This window comes from Poecilia latipinna, unplaced genomic scaffold (genome assembly GCF_001443285.1).
Source record: "Poecilia latipinna isolate Pla-1442-1.1 unplaced genomic scaffold, P_latipinna-1.0 Scaffold197, whole genome shotgun sequence".
NCBI classification, from domain to species: domain Eukaryota; kingdom Metazoa; phylum Chordata; class Actinopteri; order Cyprinodontiformes; family Poeciliidae; genus Poecilia; species Poecilia latipinna.
Window position 1 is genome coordinate 790,945 of NW_015112813.1, and position 22,518 is coordinate 813,462.

General features: G+C 36.5%; 1 long non-coding RNA gene across 1 annotated transcript in view; it reads left to right on the forward strand.

The window, feature by feature from the left end:
* The first annotated feature begins 410 nt into the window (after nt 1–410).
* The window catches only part of LOC106946588 (uncharacterized), a 33,231-nt gene continuing 11,123 nt past the window's right edge, over nt 411–22,518 (forward strand). Inside the window, exons 1-3 of the long non-coding RNA XR_001424805.1 lie at nt 411–982; nt 14,206–14,292; nt 16,478–16,629. This is a non-coding gene — a long non-coding RNA (uncharacterized LOC106946588). The remainder of the gene's footprint in view (nt 983–14,205; nt 14,293–16,477; nt 16,630–22,518) is intronic.

Genomic DNA, 22,518 nt, shown 5'->3' on the forward strand with positions numbered 1-22,518 from the left:
TATTTTAAGACAAACATGTCTGACATTCCAGCCAGTACTTGGATGATTTTGGTCAATGTGGCAAAATCTGGAACTGTCCAAAACTTTTGTCACAGGTGCCAAGGTTGTCAAGCAAAGCACTCACAGATCAAAAAATTGTTTTTTTGTTTTTTTTTATCCATAATTTATTGAGTGTGAGGGTGAAATAGCAACAAATTTAGCCTTTTCATAACAATAGTTACAGAATTTTGATAACTATTTAAGAATGCTTTAATAAAAGGTAGATTTGGGTGGACTGAAGTCTGCTTTTGAGTGAAGTTTTGTGGATATGTGGAGCTACTTACAATAAACACTTGGCTATAAAAACACAAATACTTTTCCATTATGGAAAATATTAAAAGCTTCCATCTGGATCAATTTGTGCTGGTGGGTCAAATTTGTGTCATTTTGGAACTGGACCCAGGAGAATCAGTTCAGGAGCTACAAATGGTTCACGACCCACACTTTGAACCCTCTTATTCATGAGTTAATAGTCAATGCTTGAAAATCGACGTCTTCATACGAGACTGAGCTTCATCTATCTTGCAAATTAGGAACTTTTTAGTTTCTAGATGTCGAGAGCTGGTAGACATACTTCTCTTGCGCCTGTAACTTGAGGTTAAAAATGGTTTTACGACGTTTCCACCTCACAGTTGACTAAGAACGCGAATCTACGGTCCGACCAACGTCAACGTCATCACCTTCCGGTGTACGCGCCTGCCTGCTCTCGCTCGTGTCTGAGAGAACCGCGTGCACAAACCTGCGCCCCTCAACGAAACTTGAGTTAAGAACGAGCAGCAAGTCCTCGTCTCTCATCCGCTCCCTCACTTTCAGCTTGGTTAAAGCTCCCGTGGCTTAGAAACAAAACATTTAAGACTGGAGCCAGTTCCTCTCCTCTCTGGAATGGATGCAAAGAGAGTGGTGACAGTTTCTGCCCGCGTGGATGCTGCGGTTTCATCAACTGGTAGGACAGATGTGGCATGTTTTAGCCTCTTTGCCATTGTTGTGAATATTATTTATTAATTTATTATCCGTCTGCTGGCTCTAGGCATGCAGCTGGTTTGACATAAACGCCTGTCAGACACCAGTCACTTTAATATTGCCTCGTGTAAGAAGATTCATTGTGGGAAAGTTTTTTTTTTTTTTTCGCCAATTTATTTTTTAAAGAATTGGAATTTATAAACTCATTTACATGTTAATAATATCAGTTAACTTTCTTTTATTTTCTGACAGGCAATGTTGAATTGACCTATTTGTTTTATGTTTTGCTCAGGTTTGCTTCCTAAATTTCGGTTTATTTTCTTTTTTCAATAAGTTTCTGTCATGTCTGGACTTTTGCCTTCTCTGCAGAAATAAATAGGCAATGACGCATGTTAAATTTATGAAGCTTCATGAACTGACTTTAAAAAAAAAAAACTCGTTGGGAGTTGGGTTGAAGAGGGGAGGACACAGGTGTAAGTAATAACGTTAATCAGGAGATGACGCGCCAACAATATGAGCAGCTTGATTGGAGGAGCCATAATGGTTCACCAACACACATAAGCTAACACTCAGTGTGCTTACACAACAATATTTTTCACATAATTATATGCTTAAATAGGATATTATGGTATGTGTCTGTTAAGTAGACCCATATTTGGTCTTATAGATGAATCTTAATGGGTTAAAAATCTATTGAAATCTTAATTCCTGTATTTCTTGTAAATAGAATAGACATATCCTATATTTCTATTCTACAAGCTGTCATACAACCTTTTTATGTTGTATGAAACCATAGGCTGTAGTACTTTAGTATTTTTGTTATAACTCATGGAAGAATACTACAGATGTATTTTTTATCGTGCCGTAGCACTGATGCATGATCCAGTTGCTTATTTTACAACAGAAAAAAAGTATTTATGTCTGTTTATTTAAACCAGGGGTCTCAAACTCCAGTCCTCTAGGGCTACTGTTCTGCAACTTTTAGATGTGCCTCTGCTGCACCACACCTGAATAGAATAATTAGGTCATTAGCAACAGAGAACTGATCTACACAAGGAGGAGGTAATTAAACCAGTTCATTCCAGTGTTTGGTACCTGTGGCACATCTAGAAGCTGCAGGGCAGCTGCCCTTGAGTACTGGAGTTTGAGACCCCTGATATAAACTAAGGTGCTCAGGCCGTGATCTGCTGCAGGTAGGACACTGACTGCTAGTAACTACCCCACAAAATCCTACTTCAAAAATACAACTAATCATATGACAGTTGTAGTTTTGCTGTAATTAATATCTCAGGTGTGTACAAATGACGTTTGGTTCCTTTGTATTTAAGAGACATCTTGAAGTTTTTATTGAGGGAACGCGTTTAAGTAAAGTGGAATATGAGTAGAAATAGAAACGTAAATGAAAATTGTGAATTAGAAGAAATTATAATCCTCATAAAGCCTCATTTTAGTTCACAATCAAGTGACAGAACTGGGTCTGTTTATTTACATAGCTTCATAAACAACATCTCTGTGTCTGCATTTTCTTTTGTTTGCATAATAAAATGCAGAGATGGGTCCACAGTGTCCCAGAAACTCATTAATGTAAAAAAAAAAAAAAAAAAAAAACGGCACAGCAGCAGAACCCATTCTTTTTGGGTAAAATTCAGCTTTAATATTAAAACTACTGTGGTTCTCTACGATAATCGAAAGCAACGCTAAACGGCAAAAGAATGTTGTTTGTTTCATATTTATTTGCTATTGCAACTCAATAATGACATACTATGTCATATAAAACATCCTAGTTTCATATTTTAACATTATGTTTTATATAATTTGACTGTCTTCTAATCTCAGCAAATTATTTGGATATAAACGAGTTTTAAAGTACTTTTTCTGAATATGTGCACACATAATTTGCATTAATTCTCTGATGGTTTCCCCTCTCTGCAGTACTTTGGCTTTCATTCAGAAAAATGATGGCTCGGTTAGAGTCCATAGCTTCCCCTCAGGCTCCTCAATTGTTTCACATAAGCCAGAAGGTAGTTAACTACCCATTATGCCTGACTCAGGAAAATGTTTATTTGCTCACCTAACTGACTTCTCATTATCTCGTGTTAAAGATAAGAATTACAGATTCTGCATTTGTACCCGATTTGACATTTATTTTGTGCTCTTAGGTCTTTTTCAGAGTCATTATTAGGAAAATGGTGTGTTCTCGTTACCAGCAATTTCCATACATGTTGTAAAAATGAGAAACAATGCTCATTGCATGCACAGATCTAAGTGCCGTTAAGGAGTAAAGCTCTACAAACGAATGCATTAGTCATGAAGGGATAAACAATCCAGACTGTAAATGTGCACAAGTAGGATCACACAGTTGGAGGAAATGAAGATGTTTTGTCGTTTGTTGTGGTTAAATATATTTTGGGTGAATTTATGAATATCCAAGCTTTTTTTCCCCACTTGAATATGTGTAGTCATTATTACAAAGTTTGCCTCCAGTAGTATGGTCTACATTGCTTTTTGCTTTATTCTATTTTCGTTTCTTATAATTTAGGTGGGGAGGAATATCATGAGCACTGCAAACTTAGGGTTTAAAAACATGAGCAGATGTTTGCATTTTCTTTTCTAAATCATTGTGATTCCTCAGTTCCTTACCATTTACTCTTCACTAAGTCCCACATGGTGTAATCGGAGAATTTGTTTTATGCTTTACAACCACCTATTAAGATTATTGTTGATCTACTGAGCCATGAGGTTTGTTCCTAACAGCTGCTTCCTTAGTGCAACAGTTCTTTACATTGACACTCTTTTAAATCGTTATCGTAACTTCCGTAACATCTTTGCATTCGTTTCCCTTTCTTTTCATTCTGCCTTTCATGGCAAACTGTCATCAGTGACTTTCTTTACACATAAATATTTCCTTTTTTTGCTTGACTTGTAGCTTTAATGTCCTTTAATTGAAAAGTTTGTGTTGGCAAACTGAGCTGCACAGTGGTGCAGTTGGCAAGAAGGTCTTGGTTTTGAACGGTCTTTCTGGATGGAGTTTGTAGGTTCTCCTTATGCATCCATGGGTTCTCTCCATGTACTCCGTCTTCCTCCAGCAGTTCAGAAAACATGACCAAGGTTAATTGATCTCTTTAAATTGTCTGTGTTCATAGTTCAGTTCTTTGTGTCTCTGTGTTGCCCTGCGATTAATTGGTGACCTGTCCAGAGTGAAGCCTGGGTCTCACCTGATGGTTGCTGGAGATGGGCACCAGGTTTTGCTTTATTTATGGTAGTTATCCTGTTGAATGGTGGACCTCTGCCTCTGTCCCGTGTCTTTTCCATTCATGTTTTCATAAACCTTAATTACACACAGGTGAACTTTCGGCTGCTGACTAATTAAAGGACTTTTGAAGGAAATTGGCTGCAGTGGATTTGTTGTAACACAATAAAGGGGGCCTAATACAAATGGTCACTACACTTTTTGTATCATTTCAATGTATTTTCATTGATAATTCTCTTTTCTGTTGTTAATCTTGTCCATTTTACACTAAAGATGCTTTGTCATCTTATTTCAAAGTGTTTCTTTGATACTTGCTGGTCTTCTGCTGGGAAGCAGATTTTGTTTGCTTTGCTTCCAGCCTTTGTTTGTTCCTTCATGTGGATTGGGTGGGGAGCATCTGCTTGTAAGGACCATCTGCCTTGGGAATCAAGCCAGAAAATAATAAGGGAATAAGTAGTCCAAAGTAAAGAGGGTGGACGCGGAGACAAGAAAGGGAGACATGGAGCTGGATATATGAACACAAGCTGGGTGACTGGGATGTAGAACAGATCTGCGAGAGACATCACGGCGATTTTTGTTGCTATAAATGCTCTGAGATGTGTGAACACTGAAAAAAGTGGGCAATCTCAAATGTTTATGTTTCCACCCACTGGCTTGTTTATGCCACAGATCCACTCTATTTGCCGTCTTTGTATAGAGTGCCAAGCAGTTGGTGCCAACCGGGTAGAAATGCTTGGACGCAGCTGGAAAATGTGTTTCTTTTCTGTTACCAAGGTCACGCTATAGATGGACTACATTCACTTAGGACAAAAAAAAAGAAGCATAACACATTGTTACCCATTTATTTTTCTCCCTTCAACCAGTAGGCATCTCTAAAACTAGAGAGCTATTTCTTAAAATATAGATATTAGTTTTTAAAAAACTCCATACCCTTCCATTTCAGGCTGCCCACATTAGTTGTAATATGATTGGTCTAACAGAAAGGCGTCTTTTATTTTTTCAGATTCGTTGCAATCTTTCTCAATACTCATGGTGTCAAGAAAAACTTGGGTCGTCACCCAGCTTTCTTTTTCATAGTTTCCGATATTAAGTTTTTTTAATTTTTGCTCTGACTTCAAATATGTGTGTTTAGTCAAACAGCTATTTCCTGGTAGCTGATTCCTGAATTTCTTGGATCAATGCATTTGACTCATTGGAAAATCATGTTCTTTTGTCTTTTGTAGTTTAAAGTGTGGATAAGAGAAATGGTGCTCTGTGTTAGAGGAATGTATAAACTGTACATATTCTAAAAAGGAGCTCACTAGTTGGATGGAAATGTTAAAGGTGTTGGAGCCCTGATGTAAATAAGTCGATGGGTCTATTTTAAATATTAAATTATACTTCTACTAAGCTATTTCTAACTAAAGTGGGTTTTTCTAACTTGTGTGCATCAAGAATAAAAAGTACTTGTCAGTGCTGACTGGTGCTTTGTCATCTTATTTCAAATTATTTGATATTTGCTGGTCTTCTGCTGGAAAGCAGATTTTTTGTTTTATCTGTGAAAAGACAAAAGTGTAGCCTGCTGTTAACATAAAAAAGCAGAAATTGGCTTTGATTTAGCCTTTTGACGAGGAAATTTGTTTGTAGATCATCCTAGTTTTTTACATTTTCAAACCAATAGAACAACTTGACCAAGAATTCCTTCATGAAATGAAATGGTGTCATTGCTGAACATCATGCAGGCCATATGTGGAGTCATAAGTGGCCAACTGAAGGGTCCGTCTGTCTCGTCCCAGTAGGCGGGTGGCTCATAAGCCTTTTCTGGAAACTGGTTCCTCCCAAAGTCCATGTCCTACAAGTTGGCTGCCAGTGCTTAATATAGATGGCCAACAACACAATAATAAACATATCTTTGAATCCATCTGGAGATTATGACATGTGGAGCACACAAACATGTGCAGTCATAATGAGTCTGCCTTAATAATTAGGGTTAGTCTAAAAATAACTCAGAAGAAAAGCAGCAAAATACATCAGTTGATGAAACTCAAATACAATTTCTTTACACCATCAGTAGTCTAAATAATATCTGTGAAAACAAAACCTGGTAAAAAAGCAAAGTAAAGAATTATCTGCTGTATATTTCTTCTATTCAGTGTGCAAGGGTCCCACCATGTGGCTGATTGTGGAAATACAATGCAATACTTTTATGGATTCTCTCACCAAGAGCTTCTTATGTTTTTTGTATATCTTCAAAATTGTAGGTAATTCACTGACATGATATCTGATAAAGAAAGCATCTTGGGATTCAAAAATAACCATCTCAACTTCTAATTAGCTTTGTCATTTGTTATGATTGTTGTTTGCATTGGCTTTTATGTAAAATCAAGCTGAAATTAATTATTTAAAACTGGTTTAATTTTGAAACGCAATATAGAGTTATGTTCAGCCATTGTAGTTTATTATTTTCTCCCAGTTCATCTCTCTGAACAGGGAAGAAGTGCTTTAGGCTAAGGTAGGGTACGTTTGACTGCACTGTGAAGCAGCCAAGGCTTTCTGTTATGCCAGATGCCGTTTGTGGTGTTTGTGTACTGGATTTATTTAGAGGGTGTATGGTTTGGGACTGTACACGTCCTGAGCTTTTTTTTTTTTCTTTTCTTTACATTATACACCAAGAAATCAGCTGGTGGGCAGAATCAGACAATCAGACTTAGCAATTGGTCTGACATTCAAAAATCAGATTTTTATCAAATTAGCAATATATATATCTACTACCATGTTTAACTGGTCAAAATACTTTAGAGAATGGGTGCAGTTACTAAGTAGAGATGACTCTTTGTCTGCCATTACAGTATCAGTCAGGTGCTTGAAAAATAAGTTGGACTAAGAGACAAGATATAAGAAGTTGACATCTGAAATGTATTGTTGCTGAAGGAGAGTCGGAGTGAGCGAGACTTTAGATGCAAAAAAAAGCTGATAAAATCCATTTTATCAGTTGGATTTTATAAAATGTCTGTCAAAAACCACGCTGGTTTTGGCAACATTTCATTAATCTAAAATACAGATGATGCTGTTTTAGTAATTCTTACTATGCTAGTCCCCAATGTAAGATGCAAGAGAGTTTAAAATGTCAGCCTTTTATCATTGATTGAATCATTTAAACCCTGTTTTACAGCACGTTTGCACAGATAGTTTGACTTTGTCTTTTTAATCACCATTTGTGGCAGAACGGTTTGAATGAATACTATTCCAATGTTGTCTCATTAGAAAATGATCACAATATTGTAATCTTTGCATCTCTAGATGATGTGGTTTTGTTGGCCTATTGTTACCGAAGTGAGCTGATCTCGATTAGTAGAAAACCAAAATGGATTTTAGAGTGCACAGACTTTAATTCAATACATCAAAACACAATTACTTTTTACTGTAACTTTACACTTTCAACTTTGCTTTGTTGAGTTGGTATTTAAGCAAATTAAATAAATTTGAAATTCTGCATTAGTTGCTTGTATAGTGCTTTATGGTTCTCCAAGCAATTAGAAATGTTAGGCAACTATCCTGATAAGCCTGCATTAGCTACGCAGTGAGAAACAACTCGCCCCTTTTGTTTAATGACCTGAAAATGAAGTGCATCTCCTGAGAAAATGAAAGTGACCTTACAACATAAACCTCTGGATACGATAGGTCCTTTTGTCTGCTTGGCTACCACACTGACACGCATCCTTTCACAGAAAGTGTCCTCGATTCCCTCTGGACGCTTGTATAGTCTGTGAACACGCTGACCGATAAAGACCCACTGTTATCTTCAGATGGCAGATGCTGTGGTTCAATAACTAATGGAGGCATTCAAACACTTCTTTTTTTTATAGAGAAATCTGCACACACTTTGCATACATGTCACCATTTCACTTTAATATTTGTGCTTTATGTACAACTCTTTTATTTGGTTTACATTAGGTTGTTACATTTGCTGTAGTATTAGAATATTTGGTATAATATACCAAAATTTGGCTATTTGTAATTGCAGAAGAAATTAAATAAATCTATGTTTGCTCCCCCAAAATGCAGATTTTTAATTCAAAAGAAGATGGACTGAGTTTTGAATGCCATCAAGTCAATTTTTAAATTGAAATCACAATAAACTACCAGTACATAACAGTATATTTACCAACTGAAGGTCCCTTCTCTGAACTGCTGCATTGCAGTTTCTTTAATCCCTCAGGCTGCCTCCCTCATGAATTCTAATTTTAGCTTCAACTTCATAGGACAAGGGCAGGGTCAGTGTGTGAGAAATCAGGAAGAAACAGGTGTGTGTTTGCTGAAATATCTTTCTCTGACTGCTAGCTGACCCAGTAACTCTGAACCACCAGGGGCTCTACCCACCTTCACATTGGAACTAGGAAGTGGCATAGAAAGGAGCAGCTTGCTTCAAGTAATTGTAGTAGAGAATAACGAGCGCTCTGGTTTATGGCTCCCAACTGTGCTGGGTGTTCTGCAGTGGCTGTGTAATTCATGTGCATCTTTATAAGTTTATAAAAGGCTTGGAAAGATAAGGCAGCAGTTTTTCAAAAGTTTGCAAACAATTCATTACTTGTTCATCTGTTCTGTCAGATGTTGTCAGTTTACATTGCAGAGAGCAAAAAGTTTAAAGCTCCAGTAGGTAGCTTTTATAAACAATATGTTTTTTTTGTGTGTGTGTTGTTTTTTTTACATATTGTCTGTTTTCTATGTCGTGACTGTATGAAAGAAAAATAATCTTTGGAAAAAATCAAGCTCTTCTGCCTGCCTTTACATTTTTCCCATAAAGGTAAGTTGTCGCCATTAGGACATTGAGCAGCAAGTACATAAGCATGATTGACAGTGCTGATCCTTCTCCTTGCTCTGATTGGTTGTTTCTGACCGAGAGCAGATGTTAATAGGAGCATCAGATGGAGGTGGAGCAGCTTGATCTTCAGGTATTAAGAAATTAGACCCGAGGTCTAATCAGAGAGACACTGATAGAAATTTTGACCCAGCTGATCCTCTAATCTGGCAACGACGCCTAGAAAGCAACTTTCAGTCTGCTCAGACTGAAAGTTATTTCAAAGACAAATATCTGTGCAGTTTACTGGATGGGTCATATATTAGCCTACTATTACTGAAGCAGTACAAACGTTTGACGAGGAACATTAAGAAAAACTCAGCTTGTTAGTAAATTGAGCACCACAGATGCACTGACACAAGCCAAGGAAAATACATCTATATTTATATCCAACCCAATCTTATTTCAACTTTCTGGAAAATTAAATCTTCTAGGAATTTTTATTTGGCCAAAATAAAAGTTTACTTCCAAAAACCCAAACATTTTGTTTCAATGATTCATAAAATTTCTTACTATTTAGATAATGAGTAAAAGAAGCTAACTATGTTCAGTAAAGTTTTCAGTGGTCGTTAAAGATAATGGAGGTGAGCGTGTTTAATTCAGTGGACACTCTTTGGTTTCAAACCTCTTTTTCAGCCGGTAATGGCCTCTGTAATGAGCCTGTTCTTTATCCTGGATGACTCTCTAGAAATGCTCTGCTTGTTTTAAACAAATCCTTTTGTCTTTTATCTGCATTTTCAATTCCTTACAATATGCTACATTATTATTCTCCAAATCCATCTGTAGATTCTGAGGTTTAGAATCCCTTTAAGTCCTCACAAAGAGTTAGAGGTTAAAAGAAAGAAGTATAACAAGACTCGTAGTACGATGCTACTTTAAACAAACTTGTTTCTTCTGGAAGATGTTTCTAGTGTTGATGCATTTCCTCAGTACATCTGAGAATGCTTTTTAACAAGGTGAGCTGCAGTTTCAATCAGCATAGAAAGTGTGCTAGATCCCCCCCCCCCCTACGTTCCCTGTTGTTTATACACAGATATAGCAAGAGCTTTGATAACAGAACACAAACATTTCCATTCCACATGAGCTGCATGAATTGATTTTAGGATAAATCTTGTAGGTGGGTGTCTGTATTAGAGAGGCAGTGGAAAAGTGTGGAGGAGATCTGAAGCTTCACTCTTATTTCTCTTACGCATACCACAAAGCACCTTAAGGGCTTCTGTTAGCATCTAATGTATGTGGATTATATTTCAGGAGTTTTTCATTGGGCATCTTGAGCAGGACAGATAATCAAATCTGAGAGGATGACTTGTGATTAGGGCTCCACCCCGCTTACATATTTGTAGTCTGCATGAAATATGCTGTGGTTTGCCTGACAGGATGTAATCTTTCAACAAAGCCTGGTTTTAAAACTCATCTTTGCACTGATGGCATTCTGTTGAGTTGTTAATGGCATCATTTTGGCAGCAGGCTCTGGTGATTGTTTACCACTTATTATCTTGTTGGAGTTAACAAGTTTTATTACTGAGAGTGTAATTTCCACAGCTGTCCTGTGGTTTAGGTGCTCACTGATAAGTCTGTGTTGGCACCAATTATCTCCATTTGTGTTGAAAAGATGTATTCTAAGTACATCACCCTTGATTTCATTTGAATACAAAATGCATGTCTTTAAATAGTAGAGGTGTAAAGATGCATCCAGCTTACAGAAAGATATGATGCACAATAAGAAAATTACATTTTAGCAATGCCTTATTTTAGATTTTTACAGTTTGAGTTGAAGTTTAAAAATCACTCATTTGTGCATAAAATCCATAGCTGATGTAGAATAATCAAATTTAGGCTTGACTGGTCTATTACTGTCTTTATGAATGTCTCATACAAAAGGATTTGAAAATGCTCTCTTTTCTGATATTACTAATTGTTTAAATATTTACTTTTTTCTAAGCCCAGTGCAAACTAGAGATGATCAAACACACACTCATAAAAATAAAACAATAAATAATAGCATCATTGGTGGTTTACAGTTTCAAATGTCTTTGTTTTCCCTGCCAGATGCCCAAGATGTTGCTAGATAAATTATTTAATTTGGACTTCTTTAATGCTTTTTGTAAGAATGTACTGTTGGCTAAGATATAGTAGTTTACTGCTTCCCAACAAAGCGACCCATAAACTACTTCCTGTTTTACCTCAAAATAGGAGTTTCACATGTGGATGTAACATGATGCCAGGCTGAAAGCTCTCGCCTTCATACCCTGAGCCCATAATAACGGTTTAGATTCACCCTCAGGGCTTCCCAGAAAGTTTTGAGTTGTGGGCAGACAAAGCCCATGACTATTACTGGTATGCAGCATTAAAAACTAGTAGTGTTGTTCAGATATGTTTTAAGTCAATTTCATAAAATAATAAACTAATAATCACTAAGATTTTTTTTTTTTCAAATGTAAAAATTATTTAAATTTTGTAGGCATTAAATGCTTTTGGTAATTTTGTAGTCCTTTGTCACTTAATTTTTGATCTGAATATGTGATTCTGGTATAATTTAAATTTTTAAGTGGAGCCAGGAATTATTGACATGCATTCAAAATGGGTTATTTCTTTCTTTTTTCTCAAATTTATACATAAGGACCATGCATATGGCATGATTTGATTACCGGTGTGGAGTATAGGAAATATTTAGGAGTTTTCATGATTATTCCAGGACCCTGTCCTCTTCCCTGCCCCCTTTTGGTGAACTGCTTCCTGCACCACATGAAGTCACATGTGGACAGCAAATGCATATCTCCTAATGAGGGAGACCTAACTTTTGATGAGAAAAGTTGTGGCATTTTGAAATGGCAGTTGCCTCTAATAAAAGGTAATTCAGTTTATTCCCAAAAGTTGAAAGAAATATTGATCTAATAATTGCTACTAACACTAGATCAATCTACAATGAACCTTTCGCATAGTTTAAAGAAATTCACTAAATCCATTGTTGGAAATGAGAAACCAAGAGAAGCATTGTATAACATTTTGCAGCTTCATGTTAGGACAATTTTAAAGTTGTCGAAACGTAGACACAGCTACAACCCACGGGCCAGCACTGCGCATTCCAAATAAACTTTACTAAACATTACTTTGCATAGAAGAAAATGGCATTGCTATTGTTGAGTTTGAATGTCTGGACTTGAGAGTAAAAGATACCTGGTTTACAGTTGATATGTTGTGAGGTTGGGTGGTCTTAAATATCAGTGAGCTGAGATCAGCTGATGCTTGTACATAAATAATTCAGCAGTTGGCACTAAGCTGTCCAGGCCTTTTCAGTGCCAGTTTATCTTACACGTTACAACACAATGAACAAAATATCTCTACATACATACATTTGTCATCCCACAACAAGGGATCAATCTGTTCAGCCGTGAGCGTGTCTTGTCCTGCTGAGAAACCGTGGCTGCATTCCCGGTTCCCTGTTCAGGTTCCCCCCTGCCGTCTTCTCAGGTACAGAACATCCCTTGATCCACTCAGTGGAAGCAATTAGAGGATCCTGCTGTATCCTGTTAAGCTTAACTATTTATCAGTTAGGCACAGGATCTGATGTTTGTGAATTCGTATACATGAGTTAATGCCATCAAAGAGTCATAATTGTATTTCTTACAAGCAAGAAAAAGAATGCGAGAAAACTGGTTACTCGATCACTTCATTGGTTTATCATTAAAATATTTTAAAGAAAGGATGTGGTAGAATATTGGTTTTCAAATCAGGTTTTTAAGACCTGTTATACGTATTCTGGAAACTGGTTGTCTAGCTTCAGTGACTCACTTTGTTTGGTGCCACTGTCAATGATGTTTCTTTCAGCTGTGACTTTTAGTGAAAGTAAGATTATACTTTCTCCCGAAGGACCCATACTTCCATACTTTTACTATTACACACTTCAGAATATTGCACTTCTAAGGGTTTTTGATCAGTCCTTCCATCGTTTACAGGTTGTTAGAAATGCTGCATTTTGCTCCTTGAGGGAAGGCGAAAATGTAAGCTAATAACACCGTTGTTAGCTTTTTACCAGGATTATTTCAAGATTCTCTTAGTCTTCAAGACTCTTTGGTCTGGAACCATCTTTTCACTGTGACCTTTAACAATCTGCATCCAGAACCCTAAAGTCAAATAACCACATTTATTTGCAGTAGCTGGCACTGTTCTCCATGCCAACCTACCTCTTCACATTAATTTGTTCAGGGCATTAACCACTTTAAGAAACTCTCAAAGACCATGTTGACTTTGAACCCTAGTTAATATTGATAACCGGATTCTGCTTTTCAACCTTTCCTGTGTTTTAATGTATTTCAGAGTCTCTTGATCCTTTATTGTCTCCTCTTTGCCATCTGTATTTCTTGCTGTAAATCACCTTGGTGTAGCCCTTGTTGTTATAAAGTGTTATATAAATACAATAGACATTGACATTGAAATCGATGCCACTCTCCTCGGTATGCTGCCAACCCAATAACAAACCACCTGCCTTGCTACAGAAGTTTTGTGATTGCTCAAAAACAACTGGGGAACTCCCAAAAATTAGTTGTACAAATACTACCGAGGTGCAAAAAAAGAAAAAAGAAAAAAAAAAGGTTTATGCCAAGAAAAATATTTATTTCAGAAATGTGATGCTATTTTGTACAATCTGACAAGTGTGACCAGGAGAGTCCTGCAGATAAACACAGTTCCTGATGTTTATATAGCCTTAATTCTGTAAAACTGTTTCATTAAATTAACACAGTTAAATTGGCAAACAAATTAGTTGCATAGAATTGAAAGTATTTTGGCATAAAAAAAACATCTGTGTTCCGTTGAAGAATAAACCACAGACCATTGCTGATCTGCCTCAGTAAAATTTACAATTTTGTGACACTAATGTATTGGAGGGAGCTCAGGGACTCAAGAGAGACTTTTTTTCAAAGACTTTTCCTGTCAATGGAGCTTCCAGAGACTCTGAATATCACCTCTAAATCCGTCCTCTAACTTGTAGCCACAGTGTCCTTTAGGAAGTGTATCAGTCTCTCTTCCATTCATTGATGCTGCTTTATTGTGCAGCCCCCACTCTCCTCTTTCTCCTCCTCCTCCTACCACCCACTTTACACTCTGTTGATCAGCTCAGGAAAGGGAAAAAGCTTGTGTGAAACCTGAGGATCACTTGCAGACCTAAGAAAGCAGAAGAAGCACACCCTCTCTCTTTTACCTCAAGGTAAGGAAATGCCTGAAGGAACAGCTGATGGTTGCTTGATCTAAATTTCTTTGCATAGGATGATGCTAATCTCTGATCTGAGGCAACAGAACAAAAAGCTCTGCAGTTGGAGCAGCTGAGTGATCAGTGATATTTGGATTTAACTTCTGTTTGTATAATTGGACCTTCAGGGTGATGCATTCGTGGCTCATCCAAGGCTGGGTGTCATTTGATCGTGTTTTATTTAGCATTGTTTTCATTCTTGATGTATTGTTTCTCTTCCTTCTGATCACGTCAAACATATTTGCTGCTGTCATTTCAAAATCGGATATTGTTAAGCAAGAAGTAAGCAAGAGGGTATTGCTTGCTTTATTTATGTCTTCAAACCCAATGTAAAAACGGCATTAAAATAAAAATTTATCTTCTTGAAGCTGCAGCTCAGTACACATGAAATAAGGAATTATTTTTCTCAGAAAGGGCACACTGCAATGTTTTCCACTTTATTATGCTTGTGTATAACTGGAGGGTGAAGCATCCTAAAATTAGCATCTCTCCCAGTAGAGACACATCTGGCTCAGGAGAATTTGGTGAAATGAGATTTTAACTATTTTGGGGAAAACCTAATGTTTTGGTTTGTGTAGTGTAAATCTTTACAAATCATAAACTGGCTTTGAGGAACCTTAAATAAGGGGTGTAAAAGAATTGTGGACATGTCACATATTGTAGATTCTTGTCTAATTTTGGAGTAGAACAAACTCTGAACATGCTCCTTGTTTTGTATTTTCACAAAAACAAATAATTAGTGAATCTCAAACTGTGTTTTAAAGTATATCTATTCAGCACAAAATTATCCATTTGGATTTATATAAGTATTTAACCAAATATCCTCAAATGCAGTCAATTACTTAAAGCTGTGAAATGGTCCTTTAGTTTAGTGTCACTATAAACCTTCAAACCATGCCCTAACTTTAGTTTCGTCAGTTTTGTCAAAACAATGATTGAAATTTTTCTTTTTTATGCTTTTATAGCTAGAACAAAATTTCATGGATTGCAAACAGTGTGCCAAATCTGTTCAGAGAATAATCCAGTTCAGGTTTTATCAGTTTAAGCATTTTAGTTTCTGATCTAAAGATGATTAAATGCAAGCTGGACTCATTAAAAACTGTGGAAAAGCTCTTATTTACAATCCTGACTGTTTTGACATCCAATAAAAACCAAAAAACCGATGCCAACTTTATCATCATTAGCAGCTTATGGTTTGCCAAACATTACAAAAACCAATAAAAAGTGGCTCAAAAACATTAGCTGATCCTTTTTGTGTTTTGCATGAATAAATTGGAAAAGAGATTTAATCAATTTCAAACTGTTTTTTTATATCTGATGATCCAGTTCCTTGTTGAAATTCTGAATAGTAAAAGGGAATATATATATATTTAACTAGTCAATAGCCTTTTAGATTAGCACTGATTACAAAAAGTGCTCCAATGGAAGGCTGCACTGTATTAAGAAAACCCGTGATATGTTTTACACATCGTGATGCAAAACATATCACGATGTTATGATAACATAACTGTTATAATTGTCTCTGATTTAGGAGTTAATTGTGTTGACATTTTAATGTTACAAACAGATTCTATTTTTAGCATCAGTAGCTAACTGTTAGCCAGGTTTGCATATTCACCATGCTTAAAAACTATCTGATATGGCTTCTGACTCAACTAATTTTAAAATGCTCCTTTTTATTTTCCATAAATAGAAAATGTTTTATAAATCTTATACTGTATTCAAAAGAATCTCCTATTAGTCTGGAATTAGTGCTAAGCCTTTAATTTAGCATTAACAAACAGGTCCAAAAGAGATGCTACTGGTTAACCATTAGCTTTGTGGGACAGACTTCATTTTGACAAAAGAATATCAGGCTGTTTTAATAATTCACGATGTTGAGGTATGAGATCTTGTAACACCATTGGTGTCAAGGGATACTTAAAGTACCAGGCATAGTACTGGTACTTTAACTTGTAACTATTTTTGGACACCACCTTGGTAGGGACCGTTTGTGTTTTTGTTAGCCAGTGCAAATGGGTAAACGTTTGATTAAGCTTTCTGATATTACTTTTTTTTGCAGAAAAGTCACAGAAATCTGCTTGAATGCATTTTTGCCATCCTTTTTATATCAAGTTATGTTTTTTTTCCACTGATACATTAGTGAGCTGTGAGGCATGTGTTCACCAACCAAGGGAACCCAGTGGATGGAAGACCAGCTGCACTTGCATAAAAACCATGGCTTCTCCAAGAAAGTCCTACTTAACTGTTGGTTGGTGCGCCGCATTGTAACCTGGGCCTCTCCACACCCTAAAGGTACCATAGCAGCAAGCTAGTCGAGATAAGAATGACCATATAGATGCAAAAATCTGAAAACCTTTTTGGTAATTAACCTATTTGCAGTTTTATGTTCTTGGATTTTTCTGTAGAACATCAAGTTACAGAAATTTGCCAATTTACAGATGTTTTGTTAGAGCAAAATGAAACAACCTGGACACAATGCTGTTTGACACACTATTGGCTGGCATTAGCAAAGAAATCATTAGTATAAAGTAGTTTATTTATGGAGCGTTTTTACCTGAAATTAACAGCAACAGAATTTCAAAGATCCAACAGCTAAATCTAAATAAAAAATCCCTCTGCACAGTTTAAAGTGCAGTAACCTTATATTGTTGGATCATAAAGGATCACCTGTGAAATATGACCACAACTGATGATGCCTTGAACAGGTCCCGTGAATTACTTTTGTTTGTATCTCATTCTGTATTGATTCCTTGCCAGGATGTATAATCTCAACAGACCTCTGACATTTTTCTGCAGAAAGAGGTTTATTATAAAGAAACCCTTCAGCACAGAAATAAAGCCTTTCTCTCTTATAAAGAAAAAGACAAATCTCTCTTGCTGTGGTATTGTTTTTAAAAGTCCATTTTATAAATTGATTTGTATTTATGAGTTGTTTCATTCACTGACAATTGTAGATGCATTACTTTTTAAACAATCCAAATCAAATTATTACCCTAGCATTAAACCCAAAAAGATTTTATTGATGTATGCAGATTTATTTCTCTCCTAAAAGGCCCCTAGTGTAGTCAGAAAAACATGGATGGTTGGAGAAGGCAGTTTTGTCCTTCTCTATCTAGTCGCTTCTTTGGATTTGCTGTGTATCTCAGCTGCATTTCTGACATTACCATAAAACGTGGAGACAGATGTTCTCCAATTCTGTTCTGCCTTGTCAGTTGTTATGATAAACGAGTTGAGTTTGGCTTTAATTTAGCATGCTAATAGACTGTGATGAATATTACTGTAGGGAATCCTAAAGCACATCTGTGATTATTTGTTTCCCTGCAGAGGAAGAAAAATGACAAAAAGCCATTTTCTTGTCTTGATTATTTGTAGTTGGTGCTGATTAGGTTTATGTCAAAAGGGCAGGTGCAGTTTGTAGATCAAATAATCCAACTTTTCTTGTTGTTGTGTATACACTCCATTTTTGTGTGTGTAGCTGTGAGGTTGTCATTTGAATCTATATTTCTATTCATATTAGTCAGGCACCTGGAGCTGCAGCAGGGTCCAGGTGTTGCTGATGGCTTCATTGATATTAGACTTTCTTTTCTTTCTTATTGGAAATTAATTCTTCTATCCCAAAGCAGGCTGCTTTTCTTTGACTGTGCCATGCTGCTGAAGTTATAGGTAGCTGCATGAAACTGACAAACCACTGCAACTTTTGCCAAAGGTATTCATACCATAAAGCTGCCGTAAAGCTTAATGCATTTTACTGTGCTTTATGACCAACCCGACACAAAGAGGCAAATAAGTGTAAAAGGAGAAAGAAAATAATAAATGGTTATTTGTTTCTGCAGTTTTTATTTTGAACTTAATTTTAATTGTGGGGTGTGCATTCATAATCAGCCACCTATGATATGATGCCCTTGATTAATATTTGGTGCAGCCAATTGTCTTCAGAAATCACCTAATTAGTAAACATATATTTGACCGTTTGGTGAAAGTCTCCCAGGTTTGTTGAACAAACAGCATCATGATCTTGAAAATCAATGTTTACCTTTTCATTCGGTCTGACTGAGCTTGAACTGTTACAGAAGAATGTTGCAGCTGCAGTGAAAAGTGATTCTGCATTAACTTGGAAGGCTGTACATAAATCCACACTACAGATTTTTATTTGTAGGGAATTTATTAAACATTTTTCTTATTATTTNCNAGTTTAATGATCAGAATATTCACTATTTTGTGTTGTTCTATTCAAAGAAACCAAAGTTTATGTTTGTAATTCAAGGATTTAAGGGATACAAACACTTTATTTTTCCACAGGTCACTGTGAAATCATTGTATAGTGAATTTTCTTCTCCAGTTTTTCATGTAATAGACATGTTTTTGAGTTGCACCTCACCATTTTCCCGCTTATTCGCACAACATATGGGTCTCTTGTCTCTTCTCATTAGGTGGTGTCTTATATTAATGATATCTTCCCTCCTGTGTCGCTCAAAATAACCTCTCGGCATGCAAATGATCATGCTATAAACCTGCCAGGTGGCAGTAGTACCCTCTGGACGTTCAGGCTCCCAAACATGGCCATGCTCAGTAGAGCGTCCAGGAATAAGCAAACCCCATGTTGCTTTCTCGTGCTTGAAGAGGAGATTTAATGAATCACTGCTGTCACTTCAATGCAGGCTTGCATAAGAACTGTAATATCTTGGGTTGAAAACTGTCTTAATGCTGATATTCATGTGTGACATCACAAGAACTGTATACTTATTAGAGTTAACCTAAAATCAAAAACTTTTTCTTTTCATTTGAAATGAAACGGTTGCACAGTGCAGTGCAGTGGTGATTAAAACTCTGGTAAAAATTGTTTTTCAATGTTAGATATTTTGCATATATACATGTATTTCTGTGAATAATTATCAGATAAAATGCAATTTATTCAAATTTACTCAAATGCAATGAAAGATGATAGGAAAAACAACTTTCAACTTCTTTTAGTCCAGATTACTTCAATGAATTTACTGTGATGATAGGTCAGGTTAATTTACTTTGCATTCTGGCTGAATTGAAGTTGCTTTAAGATGGAGTGGTGCTTGAAATAATTGTTTTCCTCAATTCAAAAATATTGAAAAGTGACTTTAATTTCAACCCATTAAACCATTTATCAAGTTATTAAGAACTTGAGGGGTTTTTTTTTAACATTGAGTGGCGTGTCTTAAGGCAAAATGACAAGCAAGTGGCTCAGGGATCAATATTTAAATTTTTACAGTCTGAAAACTTCCCACATCTTGAAAGCATAAAGAAACTGTGGTTTGTCCCCAGAAAACAGTTACACAACAAAACCCAGACCCTTGAGAAATGTTCCCTGGGAAAACTGCAGAAGTCTCAAAATGGAAAGGTCAACACTATGAATATTTATTCTTCACAGAAACATTTCAAAATTAAAGCCTGTGAAATTATTATGGAACTTCATTATTCCATAGAACCTTCTAGAAAAGATCAGGCTGTTATAAAACTGCAAATCTTGTGAAAAATTATGTTTCTGTGTGACTGTACATTTGAGACTCTTTCATTGCCGTCAGTGTAGATATACATTCATGCTCATAATCTCAGCTGCCAGCAGATGGCAGCAGAGCACATGTGATTTTGCCAGTAACTGCATTCAGAATTGATTGCCAGCCTAATTTGCTAATTTAACTCATAAAGAATAATATAGCGTAATTGTTACATATGTCTGTAATTTGCTGCAGAAGCGCAAAATATAAAAACAGAATTTAAAACTCACCAAGTATGCATTATGTATATGTTTGTGTCCACATGGAATGACTGTGGATAGAATATCAATATCATTGCTGTTTAACAAAATTTAATTCACCAGCTCTGCAGGATGAGACCCACCCCAATATCATAACAGCCCCTCCAACAGTCTGGTTCTGAAACCATCATAAATTTTCTACGTCGCTGCACTGCACCAGTAACTCGGTGGCTCTAAAAGCTCCCCCTGTTGCAGTGAATAGTGATACAGCCCGGATTTTTAATATGAAGATCAGGAGATGCAAATAAGGATATTTTTCTGCATTCTGCTATGCCTGGACACCCATAACAAAGGTCCATTAGCTTTGATTCATGGTACTTATCAACTGCTTTATGGAGGATTCAGCATAGTAAAACACGGTTTGCCTAACATGCTTTAAAAAATTTATTTAACATGCTTTAAAAAATCAATTTATTCATGGTGCATCTTAATCCCACTTTTTTATATTTATTTCTTGAATTTTTTATAGCTTTTTCACCTTTTAAACAATGTGGCCAGTGTTACACAGATCAATAAAACACTTCAGAGGTGCAGGCTTTGACACGCTGTTCTGCAGACACAAAGCATGTGCAGGCTGTAGTTCACTCTGGACCAGTGTGCTGCAGAATACATTCACCTTCAGGCTGCGGCTGAGGGTCGTGTCCTTCAGGGAGCAGGGGGAATGGCCAAATTGATTTATTTCTGCTTCAACCAATTTGAGGCTAATGAATCCACATGAGAAAGTACATGTGGTGCTCTTAATATCTTCAGTATTGTCCAATTCAAATCCCACAGTTACCTGAGAATAAGTTGAAATGAGCTGTGGAGAATTTACAGCCCCATCCAGAAGTTGGAATATCAGTTTCCTACAAAGACCCTTGAACCTTGATATCTAATGCTACATTATGCAGAACCTGTAAGCCTTTATTAAAAGACTGACACAGTGGGAGTGAGGGAGACCCACAAACCGGAAAAGCAAATCTCTTGCTGCAGCGAAGCAACATTTTTCCATTTTAATCTTTTTCCCACTTGGTCAAGAGTCCAGGCCTCTGTAGGGCCAAGGTGGAAATTGAAAGAGGCAATGATGGATTGGAGGAGAAGTTGAGGCAGCATGCAGCCTCTCAGTTTGGAGCGTAGGAGAAAGAGAGCGATTGCCATGGGGGACCGCTGGCCGGCCGAGACGCACACATGTCAGGCTGTCATTTGATTCATGTGTTGGGAAAAATTACATCTGGGGAAAGAATAAAGGGGATCCAAAGGTGATACTTTTTCTCTGATGTTGGTGTCATTTATAGAGCTGGCTTATGCAGTTAATAGCCAGAGATGGGATGTTACATCGGTGAGGAAAAGAAATAAAGTTGTTGAAATACCGTCTCTGCATTCTTGTGTCCAGAGATGCATAAATGTCAATCAACTGATCCGCTGTTGTTTTAAAAACCTATTTTTAACAACCGTTCAGATTTAAGTTTAGACTTATAAAACTTGGTCTCATTTCTTTAAATGGCTCCAATACAAACCTTTTTTTTTTTTTTTTTTGTTGATTTGCAAAAAGTAGATGTCACAGTCATTAAAGGAGAAAGACAAGTTTTGAATTTATTTATTGTGGTTTAATTTATAAAATGAGAAATATTTGGCATTTATTATGGGTTATTCTAGAAAATAATTGCCAGCAATGGTTTGATTCCACTGATACTCTCTCTTAAAACTTTACAAACGAACACCATGTAGAAGCTACAAAATTCAGGATTCAAGAAGGACTTTGAACAAAGTTGCACATGAATGAGCCCTTTGATTCTCGACTAGCATCACCTACAACCTTCACATTTCTGTTCATAAACGGGGATTAGCATCCAATAGCCAGGGATTAGCAGGGAATGGGCAACTATTTGCTTTGTTTGGCACCTGAACTAGCATGTTGACAGACGAAAACTCTCACACTTTATCCTGTCGATTGAGTTTAGAAACTGAGATGCTTCTCTTTTCAACATAGACGGTCCACTGGCATTGGCTGAAACCAATCTGGGTTCTTTTGTCCAGGTCATTTGAGGAGCTCACTGTTAATCATTAAAGATGCATTTCCTGTCACACGCTGCTTATTTTGCACAAACCTGGTTTTGTTCAATTCAAAGAGTGGGCAATTAGTGCTTTGTAGGTTCTTTGTTTTCTTAAATAGCCTTTAAGTTGCCATTTAAAATACTGAAAATGGTTATAAATGTGAATCTGGCTTTCTGACTTGAAATAATAAATATCAGTTATATTACACCATTGCAAGTCGAGCTCTAACCCAAAAAATCATATGATAAAACTTAAAATAATTTGGGGGGAAAAAAGGTTCATTTTCTCAGTAAACTATTAATTCATTAAGTGGAACAACACAAAATCTTCTGAGATATGAAAGTTTTACATCTATTTAG